General features: G+C 36.3%; 1 protein-coding gene across 1 annotated transcript in view; it reads right to left on the reverse strand.

Annotated features, from left to right (window-relative positions):
- The window catches only part of LOC126177014 (uncharacterized), a 68,283-nt gene extending 60,327 nt beyond the window's left edge, over window positions 1–7,956 (reverse strand). Inside the window, exon 1 of the mRNA XM_049924234.1 lies at window positions 7,883–7,956. The gene's annotated coding sequence lies outside the window, so the exon portion shown is untranslated. The remainder of the gene's footprint in view (window positions 1–7,882) is intronic.
- Window positions 7,957–18,918: the final 10,962 nt, after the last annotated feature.

Raw genomic sequence — 18,918 nt, forward strand, 5'->3', positions numbered from 1 at the left:
AATAAAGGTAACACAGCTGTCGGCAGATAATAAAAGAGTTATGAGGATAAACTGAAGTTGAGGATGAGCAAATAGCATCATTCCAGATGCCAGCACAGGAGGTGGATCTAGCTGCCACCAGCCTAATCACTCCAAATTCTGGAAGGTCATCTGCGGATATGATATCTTTCATGGAGGAACTGATGATGCTGGCAGGTTTGGAGGATGGGCTGGCGATCAGTTATTACAGGTAGCAAAATTGCATTTAGTGGGATGTACGAAGACATTGAAGAATGTGGAAACACCTGAGCAATTAAAACAGAGGCTTCTTCAGGGGTATAAGAAACAGAACAGAGCAAGGTTCTTTTTGGAGTGATTGAGTATTGTTATGAAGCGGCATTGGGAGGCATTGGAGGATTTTGTTGATAATGTATGAAAGGTGAATGTGCATACATGTGAACTATGGGAAAATGGTGAAGTGAGTAAAGTTTTGCTGCAGGAAGCCATGCAATACCTGAGAGGCTTATCACCTATGTCTAGAAGGGTAAACACAGGTGCTCCAAAGGATTTGCATTCTGGTGTCAGTTTAGCAATGGAATGTGAGGAGACCTATATGTCAATGGGTGTATGTGACAGCTGTGACTTGTTATGCACAAATGTAAGATGATACAGATGTTGACAGATAGGACATGTGCTTAGGCAGTGTTGTCAGCCTCAGTGGGGTAGAGATGACGGTATCAGCAACGGAACATTGGTGACAGTAACAGGGGTAGGCAGGGAAGAAATAAGCAGCTGTCAAACATGGGAGGGAATCCCAAGTCCACCAAAAGTTATTCCTGTTAAACTCAGATGAAGCAAGTATGTATGCTGAGGTGGAATGTGCAAAAATATGATTGTCATACCAAGTTTGAGGGATCGAAGGAAGTTTTGATGTCAAGTTCAGTTATAATTTCTTCAGATTTTTCAAAGGAATTTATAATATCACATTACACATCTAACCATGTTTTGGGGTGCATCCTGAGTCAATAGTGAGAAGCATCCTGTGGCTTACACATTGAGAAAATTTAACAGAGCAGACAAAAACTATTTTACTATGGAAAAACAAATGATAAGCCTCATATATGGTGTCACATATTTTCAGTGAAAGGGAAGTGATTAAAACAGTGACTGACCATGACACTTTGAAATGGTTACTGGGGACAAATGACTTGTTCAGCAGATTAATAATATGGGACTTAAGTCTCAGTGAGTTTGATAAGGAAGTAGTGCATAAGTCAGGTAAGAAACAAGGAAATATGGATTCTTTGAGGAGGAATGTAGCAATAGTACAAGTAGGGCAGAATGCTAATAGCAGGACACAGCCACAGTTTGACATGTATGATGATATGTTGTGTAAATTAACTAGGTTACAAACATTGGCAATGGTGTTTGTTCAGTTGAAGGAGGAAGTACTGAGATATGTGCATGATCACATACTATCTGGTCATGGAGGGTGCAGAGAAACAAGCCAAAGGATGGCTAAAAGGTATTGGTGGAAGGGAAGATGTGGGTCAGTATGTGAGAAATTGTGTGTAGTGTGCATAGCACATGGAACTGAGTCATAAATTAATACAATTACAGAGACTGTCAGAAGTGCCAAAGCCATTTGAAATGGTTGGGGAGATGTGTTAGGACCATGTAATTGGATGCCAACAGGGAATAATTTTGTGTTGGCAATAACAGATCACTATATGTGGAATGTGGAGATGATCACTGTACCAGACTAGCTAGCAGCTGCAGTCAAACAAGCACTGGTAAACAGTTGGATACTTGTCTGGGGTACTGGAGACAATGATTACAGAGCAAGGGACAAATTTTATGTCAGATTTGATAAAACGTTATGTTGATAATAGTGTGTGAAGAAACTGAGAACTAGTCTGCTTCACCTACAGTCAAATGATGGAACAAAAAAGGTGCACCATACAATGAGAAGGACGTTAAGTTACTACATAAACTCAACATTATTTGTCATTGCAGTACACAATAATATGGGATTTCTTCATGTGAGACACTGTACGGTAAGAAAATGCCATTAACATTTGATACAATTAAGGGAAGAAGGATGGAGAGTCAACCTGTAATTTCACTAGACTGGCAAGAGAAGTATGGAAACAGGTGCAGAAAGATAACATGACGCCATAAGAGAGGCAGGAAACTGAAGTGAAATGCATGGTGTGAGTCTGTGTCATCAGTCAATGTTAGACTACAGTTGCTGACAAAGTTGAAAATAGTGCATGTAGAACACCTGCAGCCATTCTGAAATGATCTGGATTTAGTCTCAGGAGTACTAGGACCAAAGCCACAGAAGGACACAAAGAGGAGGAATAGAGGAGTGATGTAAGAAAGTGGATGGACTCGTGCAGGATGTGCCCTATGCATTAAGGTTGAGAAAATAAAATAAGTATTTCTTTAAACTTATTGGTAATTGTTTATGATACTATGTGTAGGGTGTTGTTTTGTAATACATTGGGGTATTGAATAAATTTTGTGTTGGAGTAAGGGTTCTTTTAATTTTCATTGTATGCAAACACTGGCCACTCACAACAGTCCTTTTGAGGTGCAGGGGGCATGATGGTAGTTCCTGTCCTCAAGTTGCTGTACTCCAAGGGCAAGGATGGCTGGGTTATAGTTGTAGCAGTGGGGATTCACCTCTTCACCTGGATGGAGTGGGGGTGCTTAGGAATCAGCACCTGGATGGAGGAGTTCTTTTTCAAAACAAGAGGATATGGTGGTCACAAGCCATCAATGGATGCTAAGTTTAATTTTTGGAGTGTGAAAGTTAAGGAATGAAGTGAGGAGGCTGGAGGTGTTTTCTGGATTTTGACATGGAGCCAAGAGCAGGCATGTGCTTGAGGAAGTTTCTGGGAAATGTGAGAACCTGCATAAATTGTATGAATGACTATGGGAACATGGGAACAGATTCATCAAGCAGAAGAAATGGTGCCACATTCACTACATTGACAGAAGAAGAGTTTGGTAGATGCTGGATGTTCAAAACAGCAGATGACACTGACATTTGAGAGTTAAGTGAAATTGTAAAAGTGGTGAAGTAGTTGGCAGAGGGTAGCAAGTCAGTGGTGGAGTGGCATACCATGCAGATAGCAAACTTGGAGAACAGAGTGTTGAATAATATGAGTATCTCCAGAAGTTGACAAGTGAGATGATGAAATATGTGAAGGCATCAGGGGATACCATAAACTGAGATCTGGGAATCATGCAAGCACAGGTGGATGTGTTGGAAGCAAGAGTCACTATGATGAGGCTGTTACAATTGCTAGCAGACAGAATATTGCATGGGTGTGAAATGTTCCCGCTACCTTGGGAAGTATTCCAGTTACTATCAATGTGATCAGTGAGTTCTTCACATGTTATAGATTGCATCGAATAGTAATATCAGCACTTACAGAATTAAGCACATGCTTCTTTCTCTCCTTCAGCACTGGTTAAACATCCAGTAAAATGAAAAAAACTTGTATTTATCGAGTCAGTTCTCTGTTGCTGGTTAAGGAATACTTAATCTAAATTCCTTTGGATGTAGGTTGCTCCACTAGGAAAGAGAATCCTTGGTCTTACTGCAGCTGGTCTTCCTATATGTGTATGTTACAATAATAATTTGCAGAATTTATGAATCATCTGGAAGGGTGGTTCCATTTCAGGCGGTGATGATAAACCATTCATCACGCATTGCTTGGGCAGGTGAGCCCTATACCATTATCACCAGAGCAATACTTGGAGTTGCAAAAGGTATAAGAGGAAGTGTGGCCAGAGTTGAGAGTGATTACAGAGCCCAGTAGACAGAGTTTACCTTTCTATTGCCATATAGCATCAGCAAAAGTGAGGACTGACCAGGCAAAGTTATGCACTGGTTCCATTCCCAGTAGCGAATAGACAGGCACAGTTTAAATGTTATACCATCCACTCCATGGGAAATTTACACAAGTAAGGAAAGGCAGTGTGTTCTTAATCTCAGAAAGAAACAGATGTGTATTAATGATGGACAAGGAAATGCAACACTGTTGGAGGGAGAAGATTAGAGTGTGCTTGGCCAGAGTGTTAGGGGCACAGTGGAACCTACACCATTTTTCCAGTAAGCTGTGAATAACAACATGGTAGCAACGGTGGGCTACTATGAACAGGGAAGTCTCACAGAGGAAAGATGAGTGGAGCTGAGAGGTAGTGGGTAGCTGATCAACAGTGGAGCATGTGACGTAACAGGGCAAACCTTCCAACACCAACCATGGTCGCAGGAACTACCAAGTTGAAAGTAACACTGCCTCAGCTCTACTGATCAGAAGAACTACTGAAACAAGACCTAACTGATTCCCTGAACCATATAATAGCTGCACAAGAGGGATGGATTTCAGCAGAATAGTTGATGGAGCATATGCAGTGGTGTAGGGAAGAGCAACAATGAGCAAGTGTGACTGAGTACCATGATATGTAGCACCATAGAGTTCTCACTCTGTTTTGCATAGCCCTCATCTTAGGTAGAGAACTGCTCATCAACCCAATCTACTGGTAGCGCATATTCTGGTGGACTGGATCCCTAGAGCATGAAATGAGTTTATGTGGATTATTGTAATGTGAATTTTGATGAGAAATGTACTCCTTGGAGTTTAAGAGATTACAAGAGGTTACAAGGTCATGGGATAAGCTGTGAGAGTGTGGAGAAAGAAGCATGGTGAAACTTGCCAGCACAGCAGTAAGGCACAATTCTTGCAGTACAGCCAAGGAGATTTCTCCACTGATGGGTTTCAGTAGTGTTGTTTAAAACAGGACCAGATGCAGCACATTGCCTTAAGGGGTGCACTGCTATCTGTATAAATAGTTGTCATTTTGTTAGAAGATTCATTTGCAGCCTAGCAGTTCTTCTAGGACATAGGGCCTACACTAGATGATTGAACAATCTATAACCACAAACAGCAGTCACCAGTTCGGGTCTCTGTCACAGTATCTGCCTCTTGTAATAAGCCAACCTTCCAGACTCAGTGCCATGGTACATCAGGGCCATTCCAGGCCCACTCCATCAGCAAACTGGACTCTTGCCCAGGAGCAGCAGTTTGCTTCCTGGGAACAAAAGCTGCCTTCTGCCATCACATTGTGGGCACCGCTGCACCACACACCATCAGTGCTAGAGGCAATGATATACTCTGCAGAGCTTGCTACTACTGCAAGAATCCAACTGGATGCTGGATGTCACCTCACTGGCCACAAGGCCCTGCCACATGCTGTGGGGGTGTGTTCACTACTACACGCTGTTGTAACAGAGATGGTTGTGTGAATAAAGTTTTACCTTTGATGGCTGAGTTTCACTGGGCCAGCACAGACCTGCTCTCCTGCCTCACCTCTCTACTGCCAGCCACTCAACACTGTGGCTGCTCCTCTAATACTGGGATTGGCTAGATGTCTCTGCAACCTCTAGCAATAATGCAAATAAAATTAATTTGTCACTAGATGATGAGATGAAGCCCATGTATAATACTCATTTATTAAGAGAAACTCAAATATGACAATAGCAGCATATATATTTTGGAATATTTGAAACCATACATTGTTTTTAATTTGCTGCAAATGACAAAAGTAATCTAGATTTAACTGAAACATTCTTTCGAAATTTGGACAAAAGGTGGAAAAATCAGTGGAATATTTTGAGACATGTTAGTCAGCACCACACTACTCAACTTGCATTTTGATGTGAGAATATACTGAAACAAAATTTTTACAGATGATAGTTTTTCTTTTTCGACCTGAAATAAAAATTAGATCCCTGTGGTAAATAATGTCACAGTACAGTGCTCCCTTGAACTCACACCATCACATGTACATTTGTAATTTCATAAATGACCACTAGTAACACTTTATGGTAAACAGCTCTTCCTCTATACCAGGATAATGCCACTGTGGCTGGGAAATCCAATTACAGCTACAAGTAACACCAAGCTGTTGTCATTTGCTAAATGATGTAGTCCTACCTTAAAATGTGAAATTTTCAGGCAGAAAATGAAATAATTGTTGCTAGGCTACATAGCCTGTTATAAAATCATAGTTTTAAGAGCCATTTGAAATTTCCTTTCACCACACATTTATGGAAATTTCATACAGCTATATCTATGGGGAAAAACTGCATGACATTTGAATGATTACTGCAAATTCATGGAAATTTGTGTGACTCTAGCAGGCATTACAAAAATGTGTACAAATAATTACAGATTCACATGCTAAACAAATAGTGTACACTATAGCAGAGGTTGAAAACACGATTTCAGTTGTAAGGTTCTTTTTATTTAAAACATGACCAATGTCAGTCTCTTACATGCCCATTGTCAGGTGTCATACTGAAAATAAATAAGAGACTAGAGCTAATTTATTTTCAGTATAACATCTGGTGATGGGCATGTAAGAGCCCACAACAGGTCATGTTTTAAATAAAAAGAACCTTATAACTGAAGCAGTATTTTCAGCCTCTGCTATCATGTTCAGTTGTGGATGTTCATCTATCAGGATTGTTTGTAGTGTCTTCTATATTGTAAACCTATAGAGCTGCTTGTCAGGTGTGGGCAGTACTTGGATGGGTAACTGACTGTCTATACCATCTGCTGTTGCCTGCTTTTCCTTGGCCTTTATGGCAAAGGGGTAGAGGTGTGGTGGTCTAAAATCATGATCACTGTGTCATGTAGCAGATTTGGACAGTATTAAATGAAGAGTACAATTCCACACATACCAGAGATTATGTGCTATCATGCAGTATTACACAAAGTTCTATACTCGAATGTGTAGACGTTTAAATTGTAACATGCTAACCTCCTGTGTTATGAAATTAAATAACTCTGATAAGTTTATGGAGATATTGCACTACAGATCAAAAATATGTTGAACGTAATGTAAACATAGGGCCAACATATCCTTTGTGGAATTTATATGTAGAATAGTAATAGTAATTATGACACAGCCACCGTAAAAATACAGCATTCATGTTAGCAACAAAAGTTATACCATAAAGTTAAAGCAGTTTACAGAAATAACTATGGCATTGCTATTGATGTATTTCATAAAGTTTTAATATGAAAACTGTGATATTTGTAAACTAACTGTTTCAGATATGTGCTAATGATTTGTAATGTTAAATTCCAAAATCAGTTTTGTAAAAGTACAGAAATTTCAATTACAAATTCAAATATGTTCAGTTTAAACAATGGATAAAGTGATTAAGTTATTGTTGTCTCCTGTCCAAGCACCCACAGTGGGTAGCAATATAGCATCTAATCTTATGTCAGTTTTTAGGCACTAAACCCATGTTGCCTACATATTTTAAAAGAATTCTGCATATTTTGACTACTTTATTTTTTGGTGAACTCACCACAAATTGCCTGAAATTACATAAAACTGAAACCAGATAATAGTTTTCAGTGGAGGAAAAGGCATTAAACCTGAATTATAGACATAATTAGATCTTTGTATTTGTATTTGTATTTCTTTATTGGTCCTGTAAATCATGTTTAGGTATATATTTTGCACAAATGATGTAGAACAAGTCAGGTTTGTACAGTATATACAACATCATACACATTGTTATTTTGAAAAGATAAATAATTAAATATTATTCAATACATGTTGAATATTGATGACAAAATTAATATAATGAAATAAAATGATAGATTGGTTAAGAATATTTGAGCAGTTACACTATACTTTTCTGGTACTCTAAAAACTGAGAAACAGAATAGAAGCAGTGGTCAAGCAAGTACTCTTTCAGTTTCACTTTAAACTTTTGTAAATTTTGCGTCTGTTTCAAATAGGATGGCATGTGATTGTACAGCATTATGCTAGTATGATACACTCCTCTCTTACAAATGTTTGTACTTACTGTATTGACATGCAAATAACGCTTCTTCCTAGTATCGTGAGATGGATGTGTTAATCAAATTTTGAGTTTCAGGTTTCCATGCATCATGAAAACAAAATTCCAAACAAAATTCTAAATTATAGACACTGATGACATCAACAATATTATTGACCAAAACTGAAGTACGTGGATTGACAAGTAATGTGAAGAGCTAAATGAATGGAAATTTTTATGTGGGATGTCATCATCATAAACACTGAAAATATAAGTACTGTAAATTTCATTTTTTTCTGTGGTGTAGTCAGAGACAGTGTTAAAGTCATGTGAAAACTATTTTTCGATGGGGAGTGTTGAGGCAATATAATTAGACATGGCAAATCAGGAATCAGTAGTTAATAATGACATTGTTTTAAATGACAGTATGGAACTTGTGATGATCTTGGTGAAGCAGAAATAATTTTGAACAATAATGACAAACTTAATCACAATTGTGATGAGGAAGCAGTAGGTAGAAATGGTACTAGTGTTTGCATCCTCTTCAAGGGTTTTGATCACAGAGGACTTTGAGGACCAACATCAACAGCTAAAGGCATTTATTATGGGATAATTTAGCAACCAGAAAAAGAAGTGCATCAAAAATTGAACTAAATGAAGACTTTGCTGATAGAGATTAAGCATCAAAAAGTGATTTAAGCAGTAAAATTGATGTCTTAAACACCAAATTAAAACAGTTGAGGAATGAAATTTTAAATACAAAGTTCAAGTTGCCAGAATAAGAGTGTTTCTCAACAAAGATAAATTAGTTATTGAGTCAGAGCACAAATGAATCAATGCACAGGTTGGCATTGTGAAAGGTAAAGTGACTGAATTTAAAACAAAATTTACTGAAACAGTAGAGAAAATGGGTGAAAGTTTTGAAACAATGTACAATGTGATAAAACAAAAAAGCTATGTATTAAGACCAGAATGGGTCAAAAAATCAAAACCTTGGATGTAAAATTAATGATTAAGAAAGTACAACAGAAAACCAAATCTTGGTAACTAATGATATGAGTTGTTGAGGTGGAGGCAGCTGTAACTAGCAATGTGGATGGATGTGATAGTAGTGTAGGTAATGTTTGTAGACAACTATCTGAACTGGAAGAAAGTTTTGCAACTAATAGTTTCAATAGTAGCTGTAGCGGAGTACGAACCACTGTACCAATTTAAATTTTTCCAAGAGATAATACACTTCACCACTTGTTTTCTACAACTTTGTCATGATAATTTTACCTGTGATTTGACTGCTTTGCTTCAGACAAAGTTTGTAAAAAGCTTTTAGATGGGGAAGTATTCTCTTTGGCTAACCAGTATACTAACAGAAAGATGACTTCTTGTGATTTTGAGAAAAGCTTTCTGAATAAATTGGGTCAGAAACTGAACAAGCGAGGAGTGAAAGTGAATTGTTAAATGAACCAATTACAGAGAAGCCAGTGACAATGAAATTTATGCTTAGCTATAATCAGAACGTAAATAGCACTCAATTTGTATTTGTATTTGTATTTCTTTATTGGTCCTGTAAACCGTGTTTAGGTACATATTTTGCACAAACAATGTAGGACAAGTCAGGTTCGTACAGTATATACAACATCATACACATTGTTATTTTAAAAGGATAAATAATTAAAAATTATTTAATACATGTTGAATAATGATGACAAATTTCATATAATAAAATAAAATGACAGACTTATTAAGAATATCTGAGCAATTACACTACACTTTTCTGGTACTCTAAAAACTCGGAAACAGAATAGAAGCAGTGGTCAAGCAAGTACTATTTCAGTTTCACTTTAAACTTTTGTAAATTTAGCATCTGTTTCAAGTAGGATGGCATGTGATTGTACAGCATTATGCCAGTATGATACACTACTCTCTTACAAATGTTTGTACTTACTGTATTGACATGTAAGTAATGCTTCTGCCTAGTATCATGAGGTTGGCAATCACACTTATATTTGAAGATATTTCCATCTTTTAAAATACTTCCTTTTGTGAAATTTAATATTTCATACATATATAAGCAAGGAAGAGGCAGTATACTGAGATTTTTAAATATTGGCCTACAGGAGTCTCTGTACTTAGCATGGTTTATTATTCTAACAATCTTTTTCTGTAGCCTAAATGTTTTGTTTGTACCTACGGAGTTCCCCCAAAAGATAATGCCGTACATCAGCAGTGACTGAATACTGCCATGGTACATTGGGATCACAGACGCATGGCTCGTATTTTGTGCGAGGATTCTTACTGCGTACTTAAGTGTGTTAAGCTTTTTATTTACATGGTTAAGATGTGTCTCCCATTTTAGGTTCTGCTGAATATGTATACCTAAAAATTTTGTGTCACTCACGGATGAGACAGTTTTTTCATCAATTTTAAAAATTGGTCTTGCAGGATGTAGTTTCTGTGAATTGTGGAAATTGACTGTCACTGTTTTTTCACTATTTATTATTAGCTTGTTTGTTCTGAACCATTGTGTCGAATTTTGTATCATACCTGTAGCTGTTTTTTGTAGGCTTTCCTCATCATGTGATTTGATTAGGATATTTGTGTCATCTGCAAAAAGTATTGTTGTCCCTTTAGTTATTTTTTCTGACAAATCATTAACATAACGAATGAAAAGAAGTGGCCCAAGGACTGGCCCTTGAGGAACTCCTAATGTAATGTTTTGTGCATTACTGTAAAAATTACAAATTTTTTGTGTTTTTATGTATTTGTATTTTATTTGAGTGATCTGTTGACGGTCATGAAGATAGGAATGTATCCACTTGTTTGGCAGGCCTTGTATTCCATGATTACCTAGCTTCTGCAACAGAGTATTATGATCAATTACATCAAAGGCTTTACTAAGGTCAAGAAATATGCCAGACACATGTTTGCTTATTATCTACTACAGTTAGAATTTCATTTAAGAAGGTATAAATAGCTGACTGTGTTGATCTGCCAGCTCTGAATCCGTGTTGCGCATCACTTATTACGTTTTGTTTATTTAGAAAGGCTGTCAGCCTTCTAAGAAATAGTTTTTCAAGAATTTTACCAAAGCCTGACAATACTGATATAGGTCTATAGTTTGCAGCTTCATGTTTGTCCCCTTTCTTGTAGAGTGGTGTCACTTTTGCCATTTTCAGATTTTTTGGGAATATACCACTCACAAATGATGAATTGAAAATATCCGTTAATGGTTCTACGATATATGCTATACTTGCTTTGATCATAATATCTGGTATTTCATCAGTACCTGCTGAATACTTATTGGGTAACCTTTTTATAATGACAGATAATTCCTCAGGTGTTGTTGGAGACATGAATAGGGTTCTTGTAAGAAGTTTTGTATCTGACTGGAGTGTATTGCTGTCTGGTTGTGAGTTGTAATGTTTGGTAATCAGGTGGTGTGCTACATTAGAAAAGTAGTTGTTAAATTTATTAGCCACTACTGTGGGGTTGATTATTTTATTGTTGTTTTCATGAAGTTCTATATTTTTGTCGGCTAATGATGTAGTACCTGTTTCTCTTTTTATGATACTCCAGGTTGCTTTAGTCTTATTCCTGGAATTTTTTATTTGTTTGTCATTTTCCATTTTCTTTGCTTTTGTTATAATTTGTCGAAGTATTTGTTTATATTGTTTAAAGTATTTGATAAATACAGGATTTGTGGTTTGCTTTGAGTATTCATATAAGTTCCTTTTATTCTGACATGATATTTTTATTCCTCTTATGATCCATTTATTTGGTTTGTGCACCAAATTTATAAGTGACTTTTTTTAGGAAAGGCTATTTCAAAAAAGTGTTTGTATGTGGCCATACATTTATCAAACATGTCATCTGTGCTGTTTGAACTGTAAACATCAGTCCAGATTTCTCTTCTCAAGAGAGAACAAAAGTAATTTATGTTTTCATTATTAAACTTCCTCACAATAGTTCTAGTTTTCTGGGCTTTCGTGTTTCCTGGAATAGCGATTGTTAATATTTGGGCATTGTGATCACTAAAACCAGTGTTTGCCATCTGTGTGTTGCACATATATTTATCTGTGTTTACAAACACCTGATCTATGGTTGTTGCATAAGTAGTGGTTATATGAGTTGGGTTGGTTATAGTTGGTTTTAGGTTAAAGGACTTCAGTAAGTCTCTGGTTTCATCTTCAAATTTACTGGGTTTGGAGAAATCAACATTGAAATCGCCACATATGATAATATTTTTTTTAAGGGTGTTGAAGTCCTCTAACAGCTCTTCCATATGATTATAAAAAACTTTTTTATCGCCATCTGGTGACCTATATACACAGATGATTACAGAATTGCTAGTTGGCAGTTCTACTATTGAGAGTTCTATGTCTCTTTCTTTAGATAAGCTGTCAAATTTGGTTATGTTAGTGAAGTCTATATCTTCTGAACATATATGCAGCTACCACCATGCCTGAGTACTTCTCTACAAAATGTGGCAGCTAATTTAAACTGAGGTAGGTATGCTAGTTCTATCATGTCTTTATTTAGCCAGTGCTCAGTAAAGCATAAAACAGAAATATCACTCATATCATTTAACAAGATTTGTATTTCATTCAGTTTACTGGAAAGAGACTGAACATTCTGATGTAACAATTTAAAGTATGAAGCAGGGACTATATTGTGTCTTGCTTGACCACTTACCTCTTTTTTACATCTAGTATTGTTAGCTGTAAAAAATCCTCCTTGATTTGAGGTGTTGGTGTTGTCTTCTTGCTAGCTGGTTCCCTGGATTCTGGGCCCTGCCTTTTGTGTGCTGTGGTGCTTCTAATGGTAATCCACTTGTCAAGTAGCATTTGTTTCATTTTAGACACTTGTATTGTACTGGTTTTCACATTGTATCTATTTTGGTGAAACACTGATTTCTTCAGGTAGACTGGTCAATTCAGAGATACATGCATCTGGTTTGTAAAATTGTTAATTTTAATTAACGAAGACAATCTATTGCATACTTGCTCCTTCCCCTGCCTGTTCAAGTGGAATCCATGACGTGTGAATTTATCACAAGACAGTCTTTCCATTTCAAAGTTTATGGATATTCTACTTTTGTTGCAAGATTTTGAACAGTTCACTGTTTGCACTAAATGATGATTAACCATGTCCATTTTTTCGTTTATATATTCTTTGTCAAATCTTTGGGGAATTGGATGCGAAATGATATTTGTCTTGTTACTGAGTTGGAGAACACTTGGTAACATGTTATCAATGCTTTCCACAATGTTGTTGTACGAGTCTTCAGTATCGATCGACCCAGCCATTAAGATAAGAGTATCACTCGCACTCAAGTCTTCTGCTAATTTGTCAATTTGATTAAAAACTCCACGGAGAGGAACATTTGGTTTAATAAAACTTTGAATGTCATATTTTGTGTCTAGTTTTGTCTCCAGAATGTTTCTGCAGTACCGGCCTTGGCTGTCACTCACTATTAAAACTTTTGGATTCCGTACTGCATTCTTTAACTCGTAACTGTGTTTCATATGTTCAGGTGCTTTATCTTCTGGAACACTATTGGTATCGTTCATTACAGTTTCGTTTTCACTGATTGCCGTGTAAACACTGCCTTCAGTTACACTTACACGTTGCATTGGCTCTTTATCAGCTGATATCAGAACAGTTTCTTTATCTGAAGGTGCGCTTACTTGTTTAGACACACTTTTTCTGGATACTGTTGGCAATGCATTGATGTTGGCGTTATAGCACGAGTGCATTTTTAGTTGAGACTTTAAATTGTGAGTGTTCGACGCACTTTTCACTGCTTACATATTTGCTTAGTTCTTGTTCTAACTCGCTGATTCTTGCTAACAGAACGTTTATATCCTCTTGCAACACTTTAATTATTTCGTCTTTCAATGCTGAGTCCGTTACGAGTTTGTGATCGCCATGTAGCACCAAAACACAGTTCTTCGTTTTTGATCATGTAAACATACCTTTACAGTTATTTACTTTTACAGCGCACGAGTAGCACAGATTGTCCTTATTGCCACCATTTTTCACACATTTTGCACATAATCGTCTCTATTGGCTCTTAGCTACACAAACGAACACAAATTTGTGGGCATAAGTGTCAATGAACACCTATCATGAGAAGAACATACAGACCATATTTATAAGAAATTAATATAAAGATGTATCTACTGAGACAGGTCTCAGCCTTCATGGACAATGACAGCTTGAGACAAATATACTTCAGAGTGATTAATCCACATCTTGAATATGGTACTGAGATATGAGGTGGGGCACCCACTGTCTATACAGACATGCTCTTCAGAGTGGTAGCTAAGGTAAATAGGAGAGAGCCTTGTCGAGAAATCTTCAGAAAATATAAAATACTAACCCTCTACTCTATGTACATCCTTCAGGCAATAACATTTGTGAAACAAAATTCAGACTATAATGTAACGAACAGGGAACAATCTTTTATAACAGGCTACCATCTGACCTCAAGACTGCTACTTTAAATACGTAAAGAATAAACTTAAGCATTCATTAATAGAGAAAAGTGTTATTGAGTAGAAGATTTCAAGTTGTAATGTCCATTTCTAAAACAGTGTATACAGCGTAAGTTAGTTTTTGCAACAAAAAAATGATACTGTCTGATCTTCACACAATATATCAATGTATGTATTTAAATTTCAGGTTGTGATGTCTGTCTGTAAAATAGTGTATACAGCATAAGTTTGATTTTGGAAAAAAAAGATAATTTCTGACTTTCATTATTTGTATCAATGTTGCGCTTATGTATGTTAAATAAACCTATGTATATGTGAACTAGAATCTATGACAATGTCCAAAAACTGATTGTTATATGGACAGTAAATAAATAAATAAATAAATAATCAAAAGAAGGGAATGGTGGTACGAAAGATTTTTGTAATATGTAACTGAGATGATTAATAACCTACATAAATCATTTGATGAGCTTACACAGTCACATTAAAGAGAATATTACTGGGGAAGTACAATGGTACACAGCTAATGGGCCAGGTGATTTCACTGAACAGTTTTTGAAATATATAGATAATTTAGACAGGGCAGCAGAGTGAAATGATACATACAGCTTGAACCAGAATGGACATGGTGGGGACCAAAGTGAGAGATAGAACCAAAACTATAATAATACAGATAATTATGGAAGGAGAAAGGGAGGAAATTACAGGAATAATTTTCAGGGAAGGGGTGAGATAAAAAAACCACAATGGAATGTCAGAAATAGGAATGTGAATATAATATGTGAAAATAGAAATATATCATGAGAAGGAACCATAGTAGATACAAAAATGGGGTAATAATCAGGTAAATTGTGGATCATTCCTGGTTGTTCGTTTGGGATGACAGAAAATAGAAGAAATCAGGCTAATTATCACAAAAGAAATTATGAGACAAGGGGAAATTTGAACTGTACAAAAAACAAGATAAAGATAGGAACAAATATGAAATGAATAGACTACATTTGATAAAAAATATTGGGAAGTAATGAACATATATCTGTGTGGGGGAAATAATAGAAAGGTTACTCACAGTGTGGAAATAGAGCCAGATGCAGATTCATTGCAAATCTTTACTGTGTATTAAGTAATGAAGTTTTAGTGGGAGAGGAGAGAACTGATGATAACTTTGATAAATTTGGGTTTCATAAATCAATGGCTGAGGATGTAACAGATGCAAAAAGAGAAATTACTGTTTCTAATCTTCAAGCTGGTGATCCTGACAATCGTGTAAATAAGGAAGAAAATGCTATATTACATAGTAGCACTAAGAGGAGTAAAGAGGGTATCTGAGATGATCATTGTGACATCAGTGAAGATGTAACTATTGATATTAGTGATGATAGTGAAGATTTTGAAGAGAAAATAAGAAGTGAGAATGACTTCTAGGGAAAATTAGATGGCATGATTTATGTGGAAGTTAAAGATAAAATGTTATATAAGGAATTTATGGGGACAGCAATGAACATATCCAGGAAGCCCAGAAATGTGATGGGGAGGTACTTGAGATTGAGATTTTACCAGCTGATAACAATAAAACAGTAAACCATTGTAAGGTTGATAGGGAGTATGAAAAATGTATAAGTAATGAAATTTTAAGGGTAACTTGGGATCATTATGTTAATGAAATCAGAGTTAGTAAAACAAAAGATACAATGGAAAAGGTATGTGAAAGCTTGCATCCAAAATTCTGGGAGGAGACAAGAAATAATTCAGAAAACAGTGACTACCCTGAAGCCAAAAATAGAAACACACATAACAAAAGATGGAGTAAAAGATATAGGTATCTAAGAAACTGAGAAGGATCATTTGTATGAGACAGGAAACAAAGATGACAGTGATGTACAGGAAACTCCATACATTCATACTGAAAATGATAAATGAGAAGGTAACTGTATGATTGACACTGAGAGTTCTATTTGTGAAGTATCTGAAAAATTAAGAGATAGAACAAAATACAGTCCAAATTTTGTTGAGTTACTTGTAATAGAGATAATATTAGAGGAGCGATTGGAAGACATAGAAAAATAGTGAACAAACAAATATTACTGTCATTTAGAATTAATAACATACAATTTATCAAGGTTTGATTTGTGATACCTGATTTGAGCAAGGAAATTATGCTGGGGATGAATTGAATTGTAAAAGGTAAAGTAGGATTTTGTTGGAAAAATAAGGAATTATACTTTACTGAACACAAAAGAGAAATTTCTTTTTAAACAAAATAGATCATTACAAATGGCATGGACAGTACTAATAAAGTCTTTGGGGGTAAAGTGTATAGATGATTTTTATTGGAGTACTGTGATGTTTTGATGGCATACAGGGAAGTTGAAGAATTACCTGTGTAAAATTAACTTAAGTGCCCATGAACCATTTTTCATCGAACATTATGTAATACTTTCCTCTAGAAGGAAGGCTGTAGAAACAGAACTACAAAAGATTGAAAACTGGGGATGTATAGAAAGGAGTTGCAGTGAAGACAATACTCCACTTTTGGTAGTATGTAAAAGAGATGGAGGGATAAGACTTGTATAGGATTTGACACACATAAACAAAATATTAGAGAGAGAAATTCACAATCCTGAAAATATAGGAACTATCGTATATATTTAAAGATGTAACTTACATGACTAGTCTTGATATTACCTCAGGTTTTTGACAGATATCACTTCAACCCAAATCCAGAAAATATAATGCTTCTCTGTATGACAGTAGATTTTATCAACACCATTTTGTTCCATCTGGATTAATCATTTCTGTCACAGAGTTTGTGTGACACTTAGATTTTGTTCTGGGGTAGGAATTACTAGCAAGACTGATTGTTTATATAAATGATATTTTAATCATAGGAAAAAGTTGGAAAGAGCATTTGGAGTTATTAAGAGAAGTAGGGAGAAAGTTGAGGAAATGGAAGAATTTCATTAAAGTCAGTGAAGTGTAAATTTGCTTTGAAACAGTTGAAATTTATTGGACACTGATATTCTGAGAAAGGAATTTTTGCCTGACTGTGATAAGATTCCAGACATAGGTAAATTTCCTACCCCTAAGTAAAAAAAGGGAGTTTAAATAATTCTTTGTTGATAAAACCAATCTGGCCTTTAAAATACATTAAATTCATCATCTGAACTTTCTTCTTCTTCTTCTTCTTCTTCTTCTTCTTCTTCCTCTTCAATGTAATCCTTGTCCTCTTCATATACAAGATGGTCTTCATTGCCATCAAGAGCATTACTTATGAAAAATTTGAGAATAATGTCGTCTCTCACTCTAGACCATGGTTGTTTTATCCACTGATGCAGTTGTTTTATTGTAGATCATTTTAAAGCTCTCTTTAGTGTTAGTTCATGTTGGGTTTCACGCATTGCCCATGGTTTATCTGCCGAGACATCAAGAGTTTGCAATTGTGAAGTCCTTCCAGAATAACAGCAAACTCTGTACTTTCCTGCCTCAGTTTCTCTTTCACAGGATTTTTCAAATGACTGTTAAACTGAACTAGTACAGGAAGAGAAATATTCTTCAATAAAGCACCTTTCCTTCTCTCCCACATACTGTTAATTCATAATTTCATACCAGCCTTGTCCATGCAACCCTTGTCATGTACATGAACAACACTCAGCAGTATTTCAGAAGGTTTTGGCATTGTTTTGCTCTTGTAAATGATCACTGGATTAAGTTTAATACCATCAGCACAACATTAATGGTCAACAGTGAAATGAATTTTTTCACGTTCGCTTGTTTTTGTAGTTACAGTTTATCACCTTTCATGGCAACAGATTTATTGCTTGGCACAGCAAATGTCAGAGGAGTTTTGTCCATATTCGCTATTTGGCTTATTTCCATACTAGTTTTCCTTCAATGTTGATGATAAAGTGATGGAAAAATAATATTTTCTCTTCATACTCTTGTGGCATTTTCTGAGGTATTTTGGTTATGGTTCACATGCTAAGTCCATGCATGACGCTTCCTAAACCTGTAAAACCAACCAACTCCACCCTCAAAGTCTGGTAAGTTCCATGCAAATGCTACCTTATGAGCATCTGTTTGAATCATTTTTGTGTTAATTCCAGTGCCATTTTGATGGTGTCCTTGAATCCATTTCAACATGTCATCTTCTAGTTTTGGCCATTTTGCATTTGGTCTTCTATTTGCACATTTAGTCTTCCCCATTTTTTTTCAGTTCTTATCTACTAGCCCCCAATCGAGAATGACTGAGCAAGGTGGCGCAGTGGTTAGCACACTGGACTCGCATTCGGGAGGACGACGGTTCAATCCCGCGTCTTTGCTTACAGAAGCAAATAACCAGAGCCACTTCCTCATCTCCTCAAACCCAGAACCTTCCACAGAAGAACCCCAAAAGTGCCCCACTTATGACAGGATACTTTCCGGGACTGGATCAGATTCTGAATGTGGCTCTCCAGCAGGGATACGACTTCCTCAAATCCTGCCCTGAGATGAGATCCATCCTTCATGAAATCCTTCCCACTCCACCAAGAGTGTCTTTCCGCTGTCCACCTAACCTTCGTAACCTCTTAG

This window comes from Schistocerca cancellata, chromosome 3, assembly GCF_023864275.1.
Source record: "Schistocerca cancellata isolate TAMUIC-IGC-003103 chromosome 3, iqSchCanc2.1, whole genome shotgun sequence".
Lineage (NCBI taxonomy): Eukaryota > Metazoa > Arthropoda > Insecta > Orthoptera > Acrididae > Schistocerca > Schistocerca cancellata.